General features: G+C 55.5%; 1 protein-coding gene across 1 annotated transcript in view; it reads left to right on the plus strand.

Moving 5' to 3' along the window:
* Positions 1 to 443: 443 nt before the first annotated feature.
* RIMBP2 (RIMS binding protein 2) overlaps positions 444 to 21,094 on the plus strand; it is a 194,217-nt gene continuing 173,566 nt past the window's right edge. Inside the window, exon 1 of the mRNA XM_042911528.1 lies at positions 444 to 515. The gene's annotated coding sequence lies outside the window, so the exon portion shown is untranslated. The remainder of the gene's footprint in view (positions 516 to 21,094) is intronic.

A 21,094-nucleotide genomic window follows, 5' to 3' on the forward strand; every position in this document is an offset into this window, starting at 1 on the left:
TATTTGAGGGCCAGCTTTCCAGCCGGCAGGTCCGGGAGCAGGTGTCTGAAGAACCACTTGCTACTTCCGGATGGTGGTCGCGGTCCGCGAATCCGAATCCCTCGTTACTCTGACCACAGGGCCCCGGGGCAGACTGCCGGCATTCCCGACGCGTGTGCCCTCGGATCCCACCCGCTGACGTCCAGCCCAGCGTCTCGGGTGTCACACCGGGTCGGGACCATCTGCCCGCGCTTGCTGTGCGCGTTCTGCGGCCCACGCGCCGGTCAGCCCGGATCCCCGGCCTCGGCCCAGGCTGCTGTCTCGCTCCAGACGGGCCGCCTCTCAGCTCCGCGCCAGGCTCTGGGCCCTTCCCTGCGGAGGGTGGTCCTCCCCGTTGTCTCCGCCCACTCGCGTCCCTCCTGGCCACCGCGAGAAGAGCCGCGAGGCCGTCTTCCCGTCTCCGTCTCTGCCTTGTGTGCTGGGTGGGTTCGAATCCCAGATGGCCCTCTGTCGGAGACACAGCCTCCTCGCCGCAGGTCTGGAGGTCGGGGCGCCACGGGGCGGCTCCCCACACGCGGTCTGTGGGGTGAAACTAGTGGGAAACAGACCCTGTGGAAGCTCCCCCTCCCTTCTCCCTCCTCCTCTCCTCCCCCTTGCTCCCTCCCCTCTCCCCTTCCTGGCCCTCCCCTCCTTCTCCCTCCTCCCTCCCTCCCCTCCCTCTCCCTCCCTTCCTCCTTCCTCCTTCTCTCCCCCCCTTCCTCCCTCTCCCTCCCCATCTCTCCTTTTCCCTCCTCCCTCCTTCCCCTTCCTTTCCCTCCCTTTCCTCTCCCTCCCCTCCCTCTTCCCTCCCCCTCCTTCCCTTCTCCCTTCTTCCCTCCCCCTTCATCTGATAACCAGTGTGTGTGTGTGGGGGGGGGGGGGCTCTGTCCCTGATGCAGGGACCTTCCTCTTCCCTGCAGGCCTCAGGCTGAGCCCAGGCAGGCACCAGGGAAACAGAGATGGGCCAATGGGGTGTGATCGATATTCTGGGATCTTAGATCCAAACTCTTCTTACAAAAGTCCTGCCTCTTGGAACGTGAGGACAACGAAAGAGTGGGATGCTTGTGGCCAGCAGTGCCCTGCGGCCAGTGGGGACGGACGCGGGAGCCCCATGGCAGGACCTCCCGTCCAGATGCTCCTGCCGAGCCCTCACTTCTGTTTGTTTTAAAGCCTCTAGTATAGGGACGCCTGCGTGGCTCGGTCGGTTAAGCGTCCGACTTGGGCTCGGGTCATGAGCTCACGGTTCGTGGGTTCAAGCTCAGGAAATTTAGCCCCGATGCAATCGCATTCAGGTTTTGCGTCCTGGCAGGAATGACGTTCGGGTGACGTTGCCTCCTGGGGCGCCAGTCCTCGCGAACACAGGCCGCGGGTTTGTCCCATTGTGGAGGACGCGTGTGCACGGATCACTTGGCTGAGGGGTCGCCACCGAGTTCTTTGCAGTAAGATCGCCAAGGTCCTCTTTGTGATGGGCAAGTAGCTTGTGGGGAGGTCCACGGAGGCCACGTGGCAGGAAATAGCTGTTTCGCATCAAGCTCCGCCAGGTTGTAGCCTCGATTGCTGTTATTTGTATCAAGTACTCTTACGACAGTTACAACGTGGCGATTTCTGTGTGAGTCCTTCCATCGTTCTTGGTTTTTCTCCTCGAGGAAAAGCTTTCCTCTTTCTCCCCATTTATATATTTATATTTATATTTACTTTTGTTAGTATCAATTAATAGACTGTTGCTTTGTTCAGCCGTTAGACGTATTCCCGTCACGGATTTCAACGCCCAGAGGAAGGGGCTGAGGGGGCCTCTCTCCAGGTCCAGGCGCTCCGTGAGGCTCTGAGTTCTGGGCTAATACGATGCTCGAGGCTCATCTGGTACTTTCCCTGTCCCGGTCCCAGAATTAGCCACTTCGTGACAGACCCTCGTTTCCTCTGGTGGAGAACGACGTTTAGCCGCCAAGACCTGGGTGCTGGGTGTGAGCACAGTGGCTGGGGCCTCGCTGCTTCTGGTGTCCCAGCAGCCAGAGCGGAGAATGTCGTGATGTTCCCTCCTATCCACGATGCTCTTCCCTCCTGTGGGAAGCCGCGAGCTCAGGGTGCCCGTGAGGGACCCTCCCAAGTGGGGACGCGGGCCTCTCCCTGCACAGACCCTCCCGGGAGGTGAACTGGGTTCCTTCCTGTCAGATGGTCGCAGCCTGGCCCCTATTGGACTAGGCGACCGCAAGGGGCCCTTACAGCGCTTGCCCATAAATATTTAAACGGCAGCTCAGCTTTCAGACAAAGTGCATCAGTGGTAAAGATCAAGCTTTTTGACCTTTCGTCAATTTACTCAGTGAAACATGATCCTCCCTGTGTCTGTTTTTTCCAAAAGGTTGACTCCTTTTTTCATAGTTGAAAGGGGCCGCGTTTTCTCCAAAGGCAGAGCAGAGAAGATTCGAGAGTTTTCATGCCTCTTAGAAATACATCAACACAGATAAGAAAATTCCCATGCCCGCCCGCCCGCACGAGCGAGACGCTTGTCACGCCTCAGGGACCGCGTGGCGTTTCAGAACCGGAGGCATCTGGCTGGCACCTGGTGCAGCCAGCAGAAGGTTGTAGAATTTGCTGGAGGGGGATGGGCAGGGGAGGGGGGGCGGCTGAAGTCACAAGGCGAGCCCTCGCCGCGCCGGCTGTGCCCACACCCAGCCTGGCCTCACCGGGCCCCCCTGCGCCCCGGGGACCGCGGCTCCTTCCTCTTGCAAAGTCTCTTGAGCCGTTAGTGTGGTCTTTTCAAGCGCCGGGGGGTCCGGTGCAGTAGTAGAGAGAGGACGGGGAATAGAGCTAGCACCTTGGGCTAGGCATCCCGTGGTAACGCTCTTTGCTCCTAAATGTATCCACGTTCGAAATACGGTCTGGCTTATGACCAGCTCTTCATTCTCTGATTTTGGATATTCTCAGCATGGGCGTATTTGAAGCAAGGTAAAACAGATACTGAAAGGGACGTTTAATTTAAGATTTGTTAACGTTTTATTTATTATTGAGAGGCAGAGCATGAGCGGGGGAGGGATAAAGAGAGAGGGAGACACAGAATCCGAAGCGGGCTCCGAGCTGTCAGCACAGAGCCCGATGCGGGGCTTGAACCCACGGACCGCGAGATCATGGCCTGAGCCAAAGTCGGACGCTCAACCAACTGAGCCACCCAGGAGCCCCTGAAAGGGATGTTTAAAAAGTAGCACATTGGTAGCTCCTTCAAAGGAACATCAGAGACTGGGGATCATATTCTCTGTTAAAGACAGTGAGAGAGGCCACACCCACTCCTCTGGGTCCTTCTTCCGGGTCCCGGGGTTGCGGGCGGGGAGCCTGCGGGTGGCTGCCGTGGGTTTTTCCCAGATGGCCCCTGTCCAACCTCACGTAAGCTGGAGGCCTGTCCTGTCTCCCTGCAGGGCCTGATTTGGGTGGGGGTGCCTGAGGCGCGTCACACACGCTGGTCCCAGAGGGTCTGTGACAGAGAGAGACCCAGCTCCAGGCTTTCCCCGGAGAACTGGGTGTCGCCCGCGGCCACCATCACACCCCCTGTCTTGCACTTTGCCCCAGCGATGCCTTCATTTGGGCCTGACTTTCTGAGCCCTGGGGGCCCCCCTGGGGCAGCCAATGTGACCGACCCCTCTGCGCCCCGCCCAGCGGCACTCCACGCGGAGGTACACGGAAAGTCTTTGTGGGACGCGTGAAGGCAATGATCCCCCCCAGAAAGCCCCACTCGGCTGTGACACTCTTAAGTGAGAGGCCAGGGCTGGAGCCACAGCCCAGACCCGGGCGTGGACTCCTCTCTGCTCTCAGAAGCAGCCGGGCTCCGCCCAAGCCTTCCCAATCTCCGCCTGGCAGCTGCCCTGTGACATTTACAAAGCAGGTGGGGATTTTTTTTTTTTTTTTTTTTTTTTTTTTTTTTTTTTTTTTTTTTTTTTTTAACAAGGCTGTGTAAATTTTGTTCAAGAAAACACTGCTTGAAATCTCTTTGCTATTTTCCTGCAGGGTCAGGAGGCTCGCATTTATTCACGGCAATTTCCTTTTAGGGCGCAGGCTTGAATTATAAATTACAGGAGCAAATTGCTTGTTTTGAAGGGAACTATCTCTCCCCGTCACCCGCCCTGTCCCCCCCTGATGCTGCGCCCCAGAAAGCAGTGATGGGTTCAGAAAACAAGCCCTCCCTGGGTTCCTGGGCTGCAGGAGAGGGGTCTTCAGACAGCTGCGTAACTCTGGGCTTTCCTGGGCAAAGGGTTGCTGTTAGCGTGGATGTTTGAGAGAACGATGCTTTGGATTTTGGGTGCCAAGACGGTGCTGGGGGGGGGCCCTTGGGCGCACGGGTCTGAATGTGCTGGTGGCAGGTCCCCGCCCGGGTCAGTCTCCGTGGGACCAAATGCTCACACTTAGCAGAGGGCTGCGTCCAGTAGAAAGAGCACAGAGGTGGCGTCGAAGGCAGTTCTGCGTGGAGCCCGGACAGTGAGCTGGCGACACGCGGCTGCAGGATGCTCCCACGTGCCCAGGGCGGGCGGGGGGTTTAAGGATGGAATCGGCAACTGTGGGGGGCGGCGGGCGCGACATGGCCCCAGAGAGCACGCAGCACGGGAGGGGTGAAACACAGCCCGGGGACAGCTTGCCAGGAATCGCCCCTCGCGTCTGGTGCCAGAGGGGCAGACGCTCTTTTCTGCCTGTCTCCCCTCCCGGCCCCCCCCGGTCTCCCGGACCCACCGAGGGTTTGCCCACACCGCCCACATGCTTGGCTCCTGTGCAGCCCCATCTCTGCACGAGCTTTGACTCGGTCCTGCTCCATACCCGACTTTGGGTCATCCTGAGCCCAGGGGCGCAAGCGGTGGCGGGGGGTGGGGGTGGGGGTCGGCTGCACCTGCTGCTGTGGAGCCCCCGCATGGAATCGTGGCATGCTCCCACGACCCCTGTTCCTCGTCTTGGGGGGGGCGGGCAGCCGGGCCTCAGACCCTCCCCGTCGAGGCCGTTGTCTCGTTCGTGCCACCAGGACGGGAGCACCATTCACTCCCCTCGTTTCCCCTGGGCGGAAGGGACTCCCGGTCGCCACGAGGAGTCCACCGCTGGGGGTGGACATTTTCTCCGTGGCGTCAGGTGGTGGCAGGAAGCTGCTTGTTAGGTGGGAGCTCCTTTCCCGGCAGCCCTGGTCCCGTGGGCTGAGAGGAGGGACGTGGTGGCTGTACCTCCCGGTCCAGGAGTTGGGAGTGCTGAGGCCTGCGGGCTCCTGGGGATGGGGAGCCGATGGCGGGGACCTGGCCCCCTGAGTTGCAGCCCTGGGGAGGGGCGGGGGGGGGGACCTGCACCCAACTGGGAGCACCTGCATCGATCGGTTTTGTAAGAAATAAACGCCCATTACATCCCGCCCCACACTCAGTGCCTGACGGGGGCCAGGAGCTGGCGTGGTGCTTCCTTAGCCCCGTCTGTCTCCCATTACGCCCTCGTCCGCCAGCCTACAGCTCACGGCCGCTGTGCGGGCGGAAAACCAGGAGGCCGTACGTCCACGGAGAACCACAGGGTCCACGTTGCTGTGCCCTCGGCGTTAAGGGCAGGTGCAGCGTCCTCACTGTTTAACTCTTTAAGCAGCAAAAATTACCACGCACGTTCTGTTTCTCTTTGTAATTACGGTAATTCTGGGCTGTTTTTACTTGACGAGTAGAGTAACATTCACCCATCGTAGAAATTATTTTAAAGCGTAGGAAATAATTCAGAAGAAACTTAAATCACCCGTAGAGACATCCTGTCAAAGCCGTCATAGGTAACATTCAGTGTTGGTAAGCTTGACTCTCGTGTTGTGGAGATAGTTGGGAAATGTGGTTTAAAAGGCTAACCGTGTTTTGGGGGGGTATTAGGTCAGTTCTGTTCTCTCTGTTATGCTTTATCTGTTTTCTTTCTGTGAACAATGCCTACAGGACGTACCCCATTCTGCAAGAGGTGTTGATTCCGTCACATCCGTCCGTTATTGTTATTTTTTAAATTAATTATTTTTTTAATGTTTACTTATTTTTTGAGAGACAGAGAGAGACAGAGCATGAGCGGGGGAGGGGCAGAGAGAGAGGGAGACACAGAATCTGAAGCAGCTCCAGGCTCTGAGCTGTCAGCACAGAGCCCGACGCGGGGCCCGAACCCATGAACCGCGAGATCATGACCTGAGCCAAAGTCGGACGCTTTGCCAACTGAACGCCCAGGCGTCCTGCCGGCACCTCCATTGTTACCCTTCCAGATAAACTTACAGAAGTGGCCTTTCTGGGTCAAACATCCGTTGTTGTGGCGTTGGTGATAAACGGGCCAGGTGCCTTGCACGGAGCCGTTCTCTCTCCTGTTGGAGGGAACGAAATGTGCTTTCTCGACTCTTGTCTTGAGACCCTTGAGGACACAAAGTGTGATATCTGTCTTTACTTATTATAGAAAAGTTAGAAAGGCAACATGTGTCCAAACTCAGGACATAATGCTTAGTGACGCGTGCACTCTGTGCTCACTTCTGCCGGCCTGTGGACGGTGCCCTCGGGTCCACACGAACACAGAGGTGTGTGTGTGTGTGTGTGTGTGTGTGTGTGTGTGTGTGTGTGCACGCGCGCGTGTGCACGGGCGTGAGTCCCGTGAGAGTCGCAAGGGCTAAGACCGGTCCCCGGACCTGGAGGTGGCAGTGGGTCCCGATTTCACTCTTCTGGGGGTGGCAGCACCTGGGCTGGGCTGCCCTCAGGCCCCGGAGTCAGGAGGCCCTGGGCCCGGCTCGGGGCGTTCGAGTTGTGTGACTGTCCAGTGACTCCTTCCATCCTGGAGCCCGTTTCTGTTTTGAACCCTCCTTTCATGCCCACTCCCCTTGTTTAGAGCCCAGGGCACCTGGGGGGGGGGGGGGCGTCAGCCGGTGAAGCGTCCGTCTCTTGATTTCAGCTCAGGTCACGATCTCACAGTTCATGAGTTCGAGCCCCGCGTCAGGCTCTGTGGGTGGACCCTGCTTGGGATTCTGTCTCTGCCTCTCTCTCTGCCCCTCCCCATTTAATGTTTAAAAAATTTTTTTAATGTTTACTTATTCTTGAGACAGAGACAGAGCATGAACAGGGGAGGGGCAGAGAGAGAGGGAGACACAGAATCCGAAGCAGCTCCAGGCTCCGAGCTGTCAGCACAGAGCCCGACGCGGGGCCTGAATCTGTGAACCGTGGGATCGTGACCTGAGCCCAAGTCAGACACTCCACACCGACTGAGCCCCCCAGGCGCCCCTCTGCAGTGTCTTTTAGAAAAGCACAAATCCCCCGTTCCCGAGGCCCCGCCCTCACACCCAGTCACCTCCCAAAAGGCCTCGCCTTGTGACCCCACCACCTTGGGGGTTAGGACTGCGACACAGGAATTTTGGAGGGACACAGACTTTTGGTCCACCACGTTGCGGTGTCGGAGGAGGCAGCGGTGAGTTCGGGGTGCGGAGGCAGAGACCCCACAACATACTGCTGCAGGATTCCTAATTCTTGCCTATCGTCTTGTCCCCGTTGCACAAGTGGGCTGGGAGGGTGGTGGGCCGGTGGCCCGGCTGGCTGGGGGAGAAGCAAACCGCTGCTGCGCGGTCTCTCCCGGTCCCGTGGGGTGGGGCCCCCAGCCCGGCAGGTCCCAGGCCCCCCTGGCCAACAGCGGGCTCGCTCCTGCGGGTTTCACCCCCGCGTGCTGGCGGCTGGCCCAGGCACACCCCCGGGAGAGTCTGTCCCACGTCAGCCGCTCCACTGGCCAACCTGCAACCCGCGGGTCAGTCGGGGTTTGGGTCGGGCCACACGCGCAGGCAGCTTCCCCCACACCTCGGCGAACGCTTTTCTGTGCACGCTGACCGTGGCCGTCCGTGGGCGGAAGTCCCTTCCGTGACTCCTGGGCGCCACCCACAGGTGTTAGGTGGGGTGCGGGTGGGGCGCTTTGCACACACTTTAATTTGCGCTTGGTGTTGAGGCCCCTTGGAAGCGATACTGTTCACCTTCCCACCCCAGTGCGGAGGTCCTGTCTGACGGCTCAGCCTCCTGGACTGGATGATGAGTAGGGCGACTGCTGGATCTGGGTCAGTGTCAACCCAGGGCTGGGTTTACTGCCCTCTTCACCGAGGTGACACGTGTCTGCCCCATAGCTCAGACGCCGGCAGCTGTGAGGCTGCATTGGAGGCACGGGGCCTCTCCTCCCCGCCTTCTTGGGTTTCCCATCCCGAGCAAGGACTTTGAGCCACTTAGAGGCCCTCAGAGTGAAGTCGGCCTCTGCACTTCTCTCCTTTGTCTAAAAGGAGGAGGTGACAGACCCCTCGGTCCCACAGCCCAGCTCCTCTGGCAGTGAGAGGTGGAATCTTCAGTGGGAGAGTCTGCCTCAGGGCCTTTGCACATGCTGTGCTCTCTGCCTGGGACTCTCTCTCTGTGTCTCAGCCAACTGCTCCTCACTCATCACTTCAGCCTTCGTCACGGGACACCTCCTCCGAGAGGCCTGCCCTGCCCACCCCACCCCTTCCTCTCATACCCTCTTACTTATTTTCCTCTCAGCGCATGTGCGAGCTGGCATGGTCCTGTTTGTGGGAATATTTGTTGTCCCCATCTTGCCCACCGGAGTGTGACCTCGGGAGTGTTCCCGCTGTGGGTTCCATCAGTCTGGGGCCGAGCACCTGAGTGTGGAGGGCAGCAGACATCCACTTCCGGGATGTGACCTGGGCGGGCTCTCCTTCTGTCCACGTTTAAGGGGTGTGGTTTCCCATCTGTGAGGCGATTTCGGTAGAAACCCGCTTTCTTCCACGCAGCTCGTGGGATGGTCCCCAGGCTTCCTTGTTGTGCACCGTGACCGTTCCCACGGGCTCCATCATTGTCTGCCGGCCGCCCAGGCCCTAACTTCGTGTTCACACCAGCCACGTGGCCCTCACGGCCATTGGGGAGGTGCTGCTGTGGCCTCTGTGGCCGTGGCCAGTGAGGGCGTGGGCGCCACGAATCCTACGTGGTCGAGCGCCCAGGCAGGAGCTTTGCCGTCCGCTCGGAGCACGAGGTTGGTGCCCGGCAGCAGGCGGCCGCTGGGGGACCGCTTCATCTTCAAGACCACCGGCCGGTCCACAGGCGTGCAGGTCACAGAGGTCTAGAGAACGGGGGATTTGGGGGTGGATCTGGTCCACGCCTCACACTCAAAAGCGAGGGTCAGGCGAGGGGTGGGGATGTGTGAGGTCGAGCAGGGTCTGCGAGCGTCAGTGGTGGTCCCCTGAGGAGGCTGCTGGCTTCCTGCCGGCCCCCCGCCCGCAGGGGGAGGCCGCGTGGCTCCCGTGGTGGTCCCAGCACCGTCTGGCCGAGGGAGGCTGCCAGGCTCAGCCATGTGGCCTCCAGCAGGGCCAAAAAATAGCCGTGATCACGGGACTCACTCATGAGGCCGTCGCCCCCAGGAGTAAACGTGTTCAGTGGGGCCTGGCACTCAGAACACGTCTGTCGATGTCAGCTGATGTTGGCTGTTAAAGAGACACATGTCAACATTCGCCCCGGGACAGTCTGGCTTCTAGGACTGACCTCAGAGCTCCGGGCAGAGCAAGGGCCTCCCTGAAGTTCGGGGCTCCCTTGGGGCACCTGGACAGGGGGCCATCTTCTCTCTTACAATCAGACTTTATTTTTAATTTATTTACAACACGTTTCTTTCACTGTAAGAACACCAAACGTGAGATCTGCTGTCTGAACAAAACTTCTAGCGCACAACTCAGTCGTCCACGCCGGGGGCACTGTGTCCGCAGCAGGCCTCCGGGACTCACTCACCCTGCACGGTGGACACAGGACAGGGTCCAGACGTGAAGGCACGCACGCACGGCCGGCTGGTCTTTGACGAGGGGGCCCGGGCTACGCGATGGGGGAGGGGCAGCCCTTCCTTCCACAAATGTTGGCAAAACCAGATCCCACGTGTCAAGACCGACTCAAAGTGCACGGGACACCGCGACGCGAGACCGAGAGCCGTCGAAGTCCTGGAGGCAAACGGGGAAACTCCATGGCGTCGGGCTCGGCCCTTGCCGGGGCACCAAGGCGGGGGCTGTGGGGTGCGGTGGGCAGACGCGGCTCTGACTCTGGGCTCTGCTCTGTCCGAGAGCCTCGGTGCCTCAGCCGTGGGGACGGGAACAGAGCAGCGCGGGTGGCCTGATGGGAGTGGGCCCGGGGAACGCTGGCCGCTGCCAGAGTCGTCAGCCGTGGTGGTGGGAGGGCCCGGGTCTGGTGGGGCCCCTCCGAACAACCCTCGCTGTGCGGACCGCTCCCCCCGGGGCTCCTGGGAGGCTCCCTCCCCGCCACGGAGCGAGCACGCGGAGTGAGCGTCCTCACGCGTGACTCATTTTCCAGTGCTCCCCCAGCAGGGTCACCCTCTTTGTCCCCCACGACTCCAGGACCAACAGAGCCCAGTTTGTTTTTCTGTTTTATGCTGCAGTGAATTCCCAGGCGCTAATGGGCACTTCCCAGCCCACGAGGCTGATTATAAGAGAAGAGCTGAGGGCCGCAATCACGGTGCCGGGGGAAGGAGAGGCGGCCGGGGTCCGGGCCAAACACGAGGTGGCGTGAGGCCGGGAAGTCGTCTGTCGGGAGGAAGCGTCCTCAGCCCCTGGGAGGCCTGTCCCCGAGGCGCGGGCCGCGAGGCCTGATCTGGCTGATGACTTAGCTTTCTGTCGGACACGGCAGACCACAGAGCGGGAAGTGGGACTGCTTGACGCGCTCTGTGATCCTGTACTGATGACGCGGCATCTTTCCGTGGTCGGGACAAACCACGAGGGCCGTGCTGCAGCCGGTTGACACGGCGGGTCTTCCCAGCTTGTGGCAGCACCTCTGAGGCCTGGAGGGGCCACAGCCTCAGGGGGCGTCTCGCCACCCCTGCTCGCCACGTTCCCGGGAGCTGGTCCGGAACGTTCTCAGGGTAGCGGTTCCCAGGGCCCATGCGGGTATTTCTCACGTATCGGAAAGGAAATTTGATTTTTCCCGGAAGACACTGGCCGTGGGCGTGATACCCTTTTCCGTCGGTCTCCACGGACCGTCTGGCGCTCGGGGCGGTGCTGAACCTCCAGGCCGCGGCCTCGAACCCGGACCCCTCGCCCCCCAGGCTGTGGGACGCGCCGGGCGAGTGGCTTCCGTGGGGGGGGGGGCTTCCTCACGGGTCGGGGGACACTCCGCGTCAGATGCTTGGAGCAGGGCTGGGTACGGAATGGGCGCTCGGAGGTGAGCGGCTGCTGTTAACGCCAGTAATTGGTAATCAACACACAAACAGAAAGCGAATTCCTGAAGCAATTTCGTTTTAGAAAGTCACTCCATACTTTAAAGTTCGGTTTGGAGATAAAGAGGAGGCAAGGCTGAAGGAGGGCCGTGTCCGTGACCGAGGTTTCCACGGGTGGCTCGTCTGGGGCCTTTAGCGAGGGCAAAATCGTTTTTCACGGAAGGTGATTACTCCGGTGAGATTGCTCGTGAACAGTAAATGTGTTTAATTCGATGCAAGGCCCCGCTCCGGGGCCCCGATTGCTGGTACACACCGTCCCGGGGGTGTGGGGGGCCTGCTGTCTTGCCCCTCAGAGCCTTTGTCTCTGGGCGACGGTGAGGTTTCGGATGGCGGTTCCTGCCCCCTCTTCCCTTGCGGCTGAGAGGCTAGGATCTGGGAGAAACCGTGAGAAAGCCCGCCCGAGGGGGGCAGCACGGGGGTGTGTGATCAGCCCACAGAAACAGCAGGTGCTCAAGGTGGGGTTAACCATTCAGACCAACGGGCATCGGGGACAGAGCGAACGAGGCGGGCACACGGCCTCGAACCCGGGGCGGAAACGCCGGCCGCAGAGGCCCCCTCGCACACCACTAATTTATAGAGCCGTCTGCATGTCTCCGGCTCTCTAGAATTTCTTTTATTGACTTGCGTCTCTGGAGGACGTAGCAGACCTCACTACTCTTCCTGGGGGAGGTTTTTGAGCTCGGCTTTCAATTTTCACTTGTTAATGTTCCGTCATTCATGGCCAAGCGGAAACGCAAGAGAATGGATGTCTCTTATGTGACAGCTGGTTAGGACGCCCTGTCTGGGGCCGGCTGCCTCTCTGGGGGCTGGGGAGGTGGCCATGAGCACGGTCGTCCCACACTCCTGCCCTCAGACAGCGGGTCCCAGCCAGCAGGTCCCGACGAGCTCAACGTGGCAAAGGGGAAGAAATCCACGGACCCCCCGGACCCTGGGTGGTGTAGATGCGTGTTGTCTGCACAAGGATAGCAGTGAAGGCGGTGGGGTACTTTGGGGTCAGGTTTAACTTTTTAACTTAATTTATTTTTTAAATGTTTATTTTTGAGAGAGTGCACGTGCACACACGAGCAGGGGAGAGGGACGAGGTACAGAGGGAGAGAGAGAGGGGATCCCAAATAGGCTGCGTGCTGTCAGCTCAGGGTCAGACGTGGGGCTCAAACGCACGAGCTGTGAGATCAGGACCTGAGCCGAAACCAAGAGCCGGGACACGGAACTGACTGAGCCACCCAGGGGCTCCTGGGGTCGGGTTTTAAAAAATTCCTTTTTTAAAAAGACAAGTTTTAGAGTTACAGAAAAGTTGATCAGAGAGTGAGACTCCCCATGTGCTTCGTGTCCCTTCCCGGCAGGGTTTCCCCACTGCTCACAGCCGGTGGTACCTGAGTGCATTTGCTACAGTTGATGAGCCACTGTTGACACATTGTTGCTAAGTAGGGCTCACTCAGTGTTATCCATTCTGGGGGGTTGGACGAACGTATAATGACATGTATCCTCCATCACAGTATCGAGAAAGTGGCTCAGCGCCCCCCAAATCCCCTGTGCTCATCCCTCATGGTTGACGGCTCATCTTGGTGCCGAATGAGATTCCACCGTCTGGTGGACCCCAGTCTGTTTATCTGTCCGCCCCCTGGAAGGCTCCTTGGCTGCTTGTGAAGGTACTTTTCAGCAGATCCGGACCAGTGGGGATTTTCCCAAGTGGGCAATTCATAAGTAGGGATCCAGGGAGACCCTGGAGAAATCAGGAGGGGGAGTCGCTGGGGTGTCTATGCTTCTAGGCACAAGGTGAATAACTTGCACGTTACTCATCAAATGCCATCTTGTAGCAAATAGACACGGGTTATATCCTTATACCAAGGAAGGCAGGGGTACATTTCAGGGGTCATCGTAACCTATGGTCGTTTTCTTACCACAGACTTGATTTTCTCAACCTGTCCATCCCATGCTAACACATTAGCCAGATTCACCAGATAATCAAAACGTTTTCAGGAAATACTAATAGCCAGAGTCAGTAGAGCTGACGTGACACAGGGCACCGATAACGTTTACGCTCCTTCTCCCCCTTCTCGTGAGCTGTGCACTGAGAGGCCCCGGTCTGGGTGGGAAGTTTGCGGGATAGACCGCGAGTATGAGAACAGACACAGATCTCTTCGGGGGGTTTGCACCGAGCCCCCAAAGTCCAGCTCGCTCTGTTATTCGTGAGAATTGGTTCTGATCAAGTGTTGTAAATATTTTCTCCCAGCAAAGAGTGCAGAGAAGACTTTGACAAATCCTCATTGTCGTTAATTTCAGGATTCCTTATCTGAGCCCCAAAGCTTCTGTTATAATTGTGTTACTCTCACTACGTGATCTCAGAGCAGGGATTATATCATAGTACTTCACATTTGGTGGGACTGCTTCTTGAACACGCTCATTTTATAATTAAAAATTTTTTTTTTCTTATTTATTTTTGAGACAGAGAGAGACAGAGCACGAGTTGGGGGGGGGGGGCAGAGAGAGAGGGAGACACAGAATCCGAAACAGGCTCCAGGCTCTGAGCTGTCAGCACAGAGCCTGACGCGGGGCTCGAACTCATGGACCATGAGATCATGACCCGAGCTGAAGTAGGACGCTCAACCGACTAAGCCACCCAAGCGCCCCTAATTTTATAATTAATTACACGAAAATATTGTGGTTCCTCCAGTGTAATACGCTGTTTTTTAAAAGTTTATTTATTTCTTTTGAGAGAGCAAGGAGGGAAGGGGGGGGGGGGAGAGAGAGAGAGAGAGAGAGAGAGAGAGAGAGAGAGAATCTGAAGCAGGCTCCAGGCTCAGAGATGTCAGCACAGAGCCTGATGTGGGGCTCAAACTCACGAACCAGGAGATCATGATCTGAGCTGAAATCAAGAGTCGGACACTTAACTGACTGAGCCACCCAGGTGCCCCATAAAATGCTATTTTATTCATTCATCCTTTTATTGGACAAATGTTTATGGAGCATTTCCTCTGTCCCTGGGGGCACTGTGGGCAGTGAGATGGATGGGAGCCCTGCCCTCAGAGACCTCGCTTTCTAATGGGCATCTGACGGTGAGCATTTTAAAATGGTGAGGGTAGGGGTGGGCACAGCCTCCTTGGAGAAGTGATGTCGGCACCAGGACCTGACGACAGGAAAGGAACGGGGTGGGCAAAATGGGAAGCTTCGTTCAGCGGAACATCCCAGTGCAGAACTCCAATGTCTGTGTGCTGTGGGAGTTTTATTTATACCGCTCCAAACTCTGTCCTATTTTCTATTTCTGGCTCCATCAGTCTGGGGCCCAGAGTGAGAATGGTGTGAGCAGAGCCACAGCCGATGCCCCATAGATACAGAGGATGAGTAAGAAATAGAGCCCCGTCTTTGCAGGCCACGGAGATTTGAGGGTTATTTGTTACTACAGCATAACCCAGCCCACCCTGACTGATGCATATTCCAAGGCATGTGACGTTGCAGGCTTCAATCATTTGGTGTTTCTGCAACTGTTTGAGGAGCTACTCTGTCTGGACCCTGTGCAGGTGCTTAGAATACAACACAGAACGTTAGAGGCGCGGCCCCCGCCCCCTGGAGCCGGGGGACAGTGGCACGTCAGTGGCCAGCGGACTGGCCTGCCTCAGTGCCGGACCCTCTGGGCTGCTGGGGCCCGAGAACCAGGGGATATACCTGCGGGAGTGTGGTTCCCGGGGCCGGGTCCAAGCTGCAGGGGTGAGGGAGCGAAGAAAGGAAGGGGCGTGTCGCAGGGGCCGAGCGGGGGATGGTTAGCAATGAGGCTTCACGTGGCTGAGAGACAAGGACCTCGGATGAAATGCAGGTTTTATAATCCCGAGAAAATGTTGCCAGGAGGCCGGAGCCTCCGCCAGGTGGGATGTGCGGGCAGCCAGAGCCGCCGGCCCCCCTCCCGGCCTGGTTCTCAGGCCCTTCTTTGGAGTCGAGGGCTTAGTTAGCGCCATCATTTCCTGCCGCCCGAGCCCCTGCTGTTACCGTGATCTCGTCCGTGAAGCCCTGAACCACATAAACCCCGGGCAGGGCTGGGCCCTTTCCTCTGGCGTCCTCGCCCCGGAGTTTTTTCTTGCCGATTCCCCAGCGTCTCCGCCTTCTGTCTCTCCAGACGTGCCCGCTTCTGGCACGGGAGGGGGGCGCCTGTGTGGCCCCTTGCTCCTTCCCCCGACGGTACACCCCGTAGGTGATTCCCTCTCCGTCACGCGTCTCACGGGGAGTGTTCGGGGTGGGGGGGACTCGGGGGGAGACGTCGAGGCAGAGAAGGTGGTCCTCTAACAGTACCTGCTGTCAGAACACAACTTTCACCGGTGGCTCCGAAAGCCGTGTTCTTTTTATCTGCGTGACTCATTATGACAGACAGGCCCTGTGCTGAACAGGTCCCATTTGGAGATTGAATTACCGTCCTATTCAGCTGACACAAAGCAGTTCCTGGCCGGCTCGGGCAGCCCATGAATAAGTAACAGCCTTCCAGCTTCACGGCGAGCCCAAGCCTCGGAGGTGCCGAGGGGCTGGCATCCGGGGGGGTAGAGGCTGGTGGCGTCTCCGTGTGGGTGGCCCCAGCTACGGCATCTGACCCGCTCGAGCGTCCGTCCCCGGCGTCTTGTGAGTACCGCCGTTGGGCTGGGGGGGGGGTGGAGAATCTGAGGGGTTCGCGAGACACGGCTTAGACAGCGAGGCAGGGAAGCCAGCCTCCTGGAGGCAGCCGGCTGGAGAACGGACAAGTGTCCTCACGAACTGCGAGGCCTCGGACTGTGTGACAGAGTCCCGGCCTGAGAGCTGCTGCGTCTGAAGGGTGGCTCAGATGGCCGCTGTTCCCCGTGGGGGCTTTGTTCCAAACCTGTCCCGGCCCGATTTCAGGTCCGGAAGGAGTCTCTGCTCCAAGGGTCAGTCCCCTGAGGGAGCGGAGCAGGACAGAGCACAGAGCGAGGTTCCCTTGCCACAGGATTGGGCCCCCCCCCACCCCCCGGGCTCAATCTCGCTCCCTCCGGAAGCCTGTGCCCCTCGAAACCGAGTTCGCTTTTTGCCCGGTTAACCACCCCATAATCGACGTTCAAAACAGCACGTTTTCAAAGTTATGATGTCTCCAGTGGCAGTTTTCACTCTGGCTTCGTATAAGATCTCGGGGCAGTGTTTTCCAATTCTTTAAGCCCAGCCAACGAGACCAGGTTTAGTTGGCGTCGTGAAACCTTCAGGTGATGATGATGGACACCGTTGTGGCATTTTCAGTGTGTAGATGTCCAACATTTGTCAAAATAACTGTGAACGTGTCACTAAGCCCATGTTTGCTGAATTCCTTTTCAACTGTTCCACGTAGGGAGAGCCTCGTAGGAAATGGTTGATGCGAACTGAGTTTATTCCTAACGTTCTATAGCACAAGCTGGATCTTCCCTCGCGGCACAAGGGTTTATTTTGTGCTCCGTGAGGAGCGTGTCTGAGCCTGCGGCCCAGGGTGCATCAGTAAAATCATTGCCTTTCTTTCCCCCTCTGCCCAAACAGCGCTGTTCATTAAAACTTTGTGGGGCGCCTGGGTGGCGCAGTTGGTTAAGCGTCCGACTTCAGCCAGGTCACGATCTCGCGGTCCGTGAGTTCGAGCCCCGCGTCAGGCTCTGGGCTGATGGCTCGGGGCCTGGAGCCTGTTTCCCATTCTGTGTCTCCCTCTCTCTCTGCCCCTCCCCCGTTCATGCTCTGTCTCTCTCTGTCCCAAAAATAAATAAAAAACGTTGAAAAAAAAAAAATTTTAAAAAAACTTTGTACGAAGTGACGGTTGAACCCTCCGTTCAGTTTTCCTTCAGAGTCCCTAGCATCGGTCACGCACAGTCCCTCAAAGGCATCATCTTGCTGGACCACTTTTGAATTAATAATAATCATACTTCACGTGTAACCGGAGAGGGGGGTTCTTCATGCTTTGGGACCATTAACGCGTTCTCCGGTCAGGCTGCTCAGATGCAGGGGGGAGGCTCCCCGGTCCCTTTGACGGGGGGCTCTGGAGGAGGGCCAGAGAGCGACAGGTGGAGGGCAGTTAAAGCAACGGAGCCCCTGGGCCCAGAAAGACGAACAGAGAAAAAGAGGAGGACGGACTCGGTCTCCGCCAAGAGCACCGAAATTCACTAAATGCCGAGAGAGGGCGAGGGCTACTGTCCCACCTAAAAATGTGTTTCTTTTTTATGGAATTAGGAAATATTTTTCGTAAGTTGCAAGTTATCACACTTGTCCGCATTCTTATTTTTTTTAAATTTTTTTTTTAATGTTTATTTATTTTTGAGACAGAGAGAGACAGAGCATGAACGGGGGAGGGGCAGAGAGAGAGGGAGACACAGAATCCGAAACAGGCTCCAGGCTCTGAGCTGTCAGCCCAGAGCCCGACGCGGGGCTCGAACTCACGGACCGTGAGATCGTGACCTGAGCTGAAGTCGGAGGCTTAACCGACTGAGCCACCCAGGCGCCCCTCGCATTCTTATTTTTAAACGTCATCCTTAACTATTTCCCTGAGAGAACACGATTCCCTAGAGGGACAAGACAGGGTGTGGGTGGGTGGCCGTAAGCCCGTGGGGGATTCGTGTCAGAAGGAGGCAGTCACACGTGTGCAGCGTTCTTCTGCCGGGGGGTCGGGGGCTCCCACGGGAGGCCTCTGTGCCTTGACTCACTTTCCACTCGTTCCATCTGCTTGTGTGCCGAGACCTCCCTGCGCTCTCGTGGCTTATTCATTCCCACAGTGTAGTCGGTGGATCAAAAATGTTACATCAACTGATGTTAGAAGGTGTCTTGATATTTTATAAAAAGACGTTATTTGATAAATGCGTTTCAGGTAATTTAGAGAAAAGACATAAGCATATCGAGTAAGTTCATGTAAGAGTATGAGATTTCCTTACACAAAGACTTCAGTGACGTCCCAAAGTAGGCGTAAGCTTGCCGGTTTTTGTTTGTTTGTTTGCTTGCTTTGTAGCTTCAACTGCATGTTAAAATTTAAAGTGCACACACACAATTTAAAAAGTTAATGCTGGCCAAATTTCCCACCTTGTCACCTGTTCATTGCCCAGTTCCTTCACTCTCCTTTTCCTTCTTTAACAATTTTTTAAAAAAATGTTCATTTATTTTTGAAAGAGAGTGAGACAGAGCACGAGCGGGGGAGGAGCAGAGACGGAGGGAGACGCAGAATCCGAAGCAGGCTCCAGGCTCGGAGCCGTCAGCACAGAGCCCGACGCGGGGCTCGAACTCATGAACTGTGAGATCATGACCTGAGCCGAAGTCGGATGCTTAACTGAATGAGCCACCCAGGCACACCCCCCTTCACTCTCCTTTTAATACTTGCATTAATTTCTTCTTTAAATTACTTCAGTATTCCTAAATAATATGCCTCCTCTGCTATTGTTGACTTACCAATTTTCATAAGTCAAAAGTAGCACTTTCTGTTATGGTAGATAAGTGGTTCGCAAGCAGGGGGGATTTTTCCCCCAGAGGTCATGGCTGAGACATTTTTATTTGTCACAACTTGGAGGTGGGGGTTATGCTACTGACATCTGGTGGGTGGAGGCCAGGGATGCTGCTAAACATCCCACAATGCTCAGGATGCCCCCACTAAAGCATTATCTAGTCCCAAATATCTATAGTGCTGAGGTTCAGAAGTCCTGTGGTAGATGAGGGTTTAGTTCTTTTAGACCCCACCCACAACATACACATACAGTTACATTGCTACTTTAGTTAAGTCAATAATGAGTGTTTACATTGTTATACACACATACACACATTGTTTTTTCTTAATGAGAGTTTATTATTTTTTTAAGTTTATTTATTTTGAGAAAGGGAGAGAGAGAGAGAAAGGGAGACAACATGAGCAGGGGAGGGGCAGAGAGAGATGGAGAGAGAGAGATAATCCCAAGCAGGCTCTGTGCTCAGCGCAGAGCCTGACTCAGGGTTCCATCCCATGAACCGTAAGATCATGACCCGAGCTGAAATCAAGAGTTGGACACTTAACTAACTGGACCACCCAGGTGCCCCTATATATATTGTTAACTAGGATCAATTAGTGACTGTGATTACATTTCTTTCCTTGTGTAGCTTTTTGCTTTTCCTGGAGTTATTAATTGCCTCATTTTTTAATGGTGCCATTTGTAATCCACATACTGAAAATTCTTTCCCAGTTCTTTGACATATCAAAAAGTGCTTTCAACTCTCCTTTTTCACATGATACTTTACTTGTAAAAAACCTCTGTCTTCTTGCTCCAAACTGATTACTCAAGCTCTGAGACTCAACTGTCACCCTGGAGTTTCTCTTTGTCACTGTTCAGTAGGATCTACTGTTTCTCAGATTCTATGGCTTTTTCTTTTAGGTTTTCCCCACTTATTTTACTGCAGCATATCCTCTAGTAATTTCCTAAGAAAGAACACATTGGAAGTAAATTTTATGATCCTTTACATATATGGCAGTATCTCCTTTCCCCTCCCACTTGATCAACTGCTTCTCTCTCCCTGTCTCTTTGCCCCTCTCCCCTGCTCATGCTCTCTCTCTTAAAAAAAAATAAAGAATCTTAAATTGGAAATGATATTCAATCAGACTTTTAAAGGCATCCTGCTGGCTTCCAAGATTGCTGCTGAGAAGTTTGATGCCATAACCTATTTTTGGTTCCTTTTAAAAATTTCATCTCTCTCTCTCTCTCTCTCTCTCTCTCTCTCTCTCTCTCTCCCCTCGTATTTAAGATCTTTGCTTTATCATTTATCTTCTCAAATCTCATGATGCTCTTTGGTGTGAGACCTTATCTTCCACATCTCCCATTTAAGTTAAATTCTGTTTTAGCAACCATCGTTTTTCATCTGCAAGAACCCTTTTTATCCTTCACTGCCCTTTCCATGGCATCTTGTTCTCTTTCTGTTTGTAAAGCTTCGTTTGGTTGCCTGCACCATTTCCTTCTTCTGGGTTTTATTCTTGTACACGTCGATTAGAATCTTCCATATTGGAGGTTTTGTAATGTACTGAGTAATCTTTGGTTGGTATTTCGTTTAGCAGGAAGGTCTTGATGGCTTGGGGGACGCCAGCGGGGCTTCTTTGCGGTAGGCTTACTCACCACTGATTGCAGGAAACTGAGCATTTTGTGGCGGATGTTCCTAATGTTGTCATATGAAGGTTTTTGCTTGTGATTATTTCCTACCAAAATGAAATTTCCAGTCTCCCGCCAAGTTTGAGGGTCGTGGGGGGGGGAGGAGGGGAGGGTATGTCCAACCACCTGCACTATGCATGTGGGCTGGGGAGGGGTCTACACAAGCAGATGCTCATTAGGGTGCTTCACTGCTCTGAGCCCTACCTGCTGCCTCTGTGTCCTGACTGTCTCATTAGCTGCCTCAGGAAATAAGACTCCAATCTCCTGTCTAGACATCTTCCCCTCGTATCTCGTCTGCACATCATCCCAAATCTTATTAAGGTCTAGCTTGAATAAAGTTATACATGCATGTTCCAGCCTCTGCTGTCAGACTGTGGGTTCTGGAAAGACTCGATCTTATTTACTTTGGGGTCTAACAACGGCCAGGAACTTGATAGGTACTTAGAAAATGCTTGCTACTTTGAAATAAATTGAATTTTGCTCATACAGACTGTTTTCCGGTTCCAAATTGCAGGCTGAAGCCCAAATTACTTCCAAGTGTTCTCCCCCCATCCATGTGGTTACTCTGAACACTGGACACTTACATACTTTTGGATAAAACCGAAGATAATTCAACCTCTCATTTTATTCTGTGATTCTAGGAGGTTTGAAAACATCTTATTAACAAAGCAAGAGAGAAGTAAAAGAACTTCTGATATTTTGATGGCTTATGTCAATTGAAGGTCTACTGAAATATGAGAATTTCAATTTTTAAATAT

This window comes from Panthera leo, chromosome D3 (genome assembly GCF_018350215.1).
Source record: "Panthera leo isolate Ple1 chromosome D3, P.leo_Ple1_pat1.1, whole genome shotgun sequence".
Lineage (NCBI taxonomy): Eukaryota > Metazoa > Chordata > Mammalia > Carnivora > Felidae > Panthera > Panthera leo.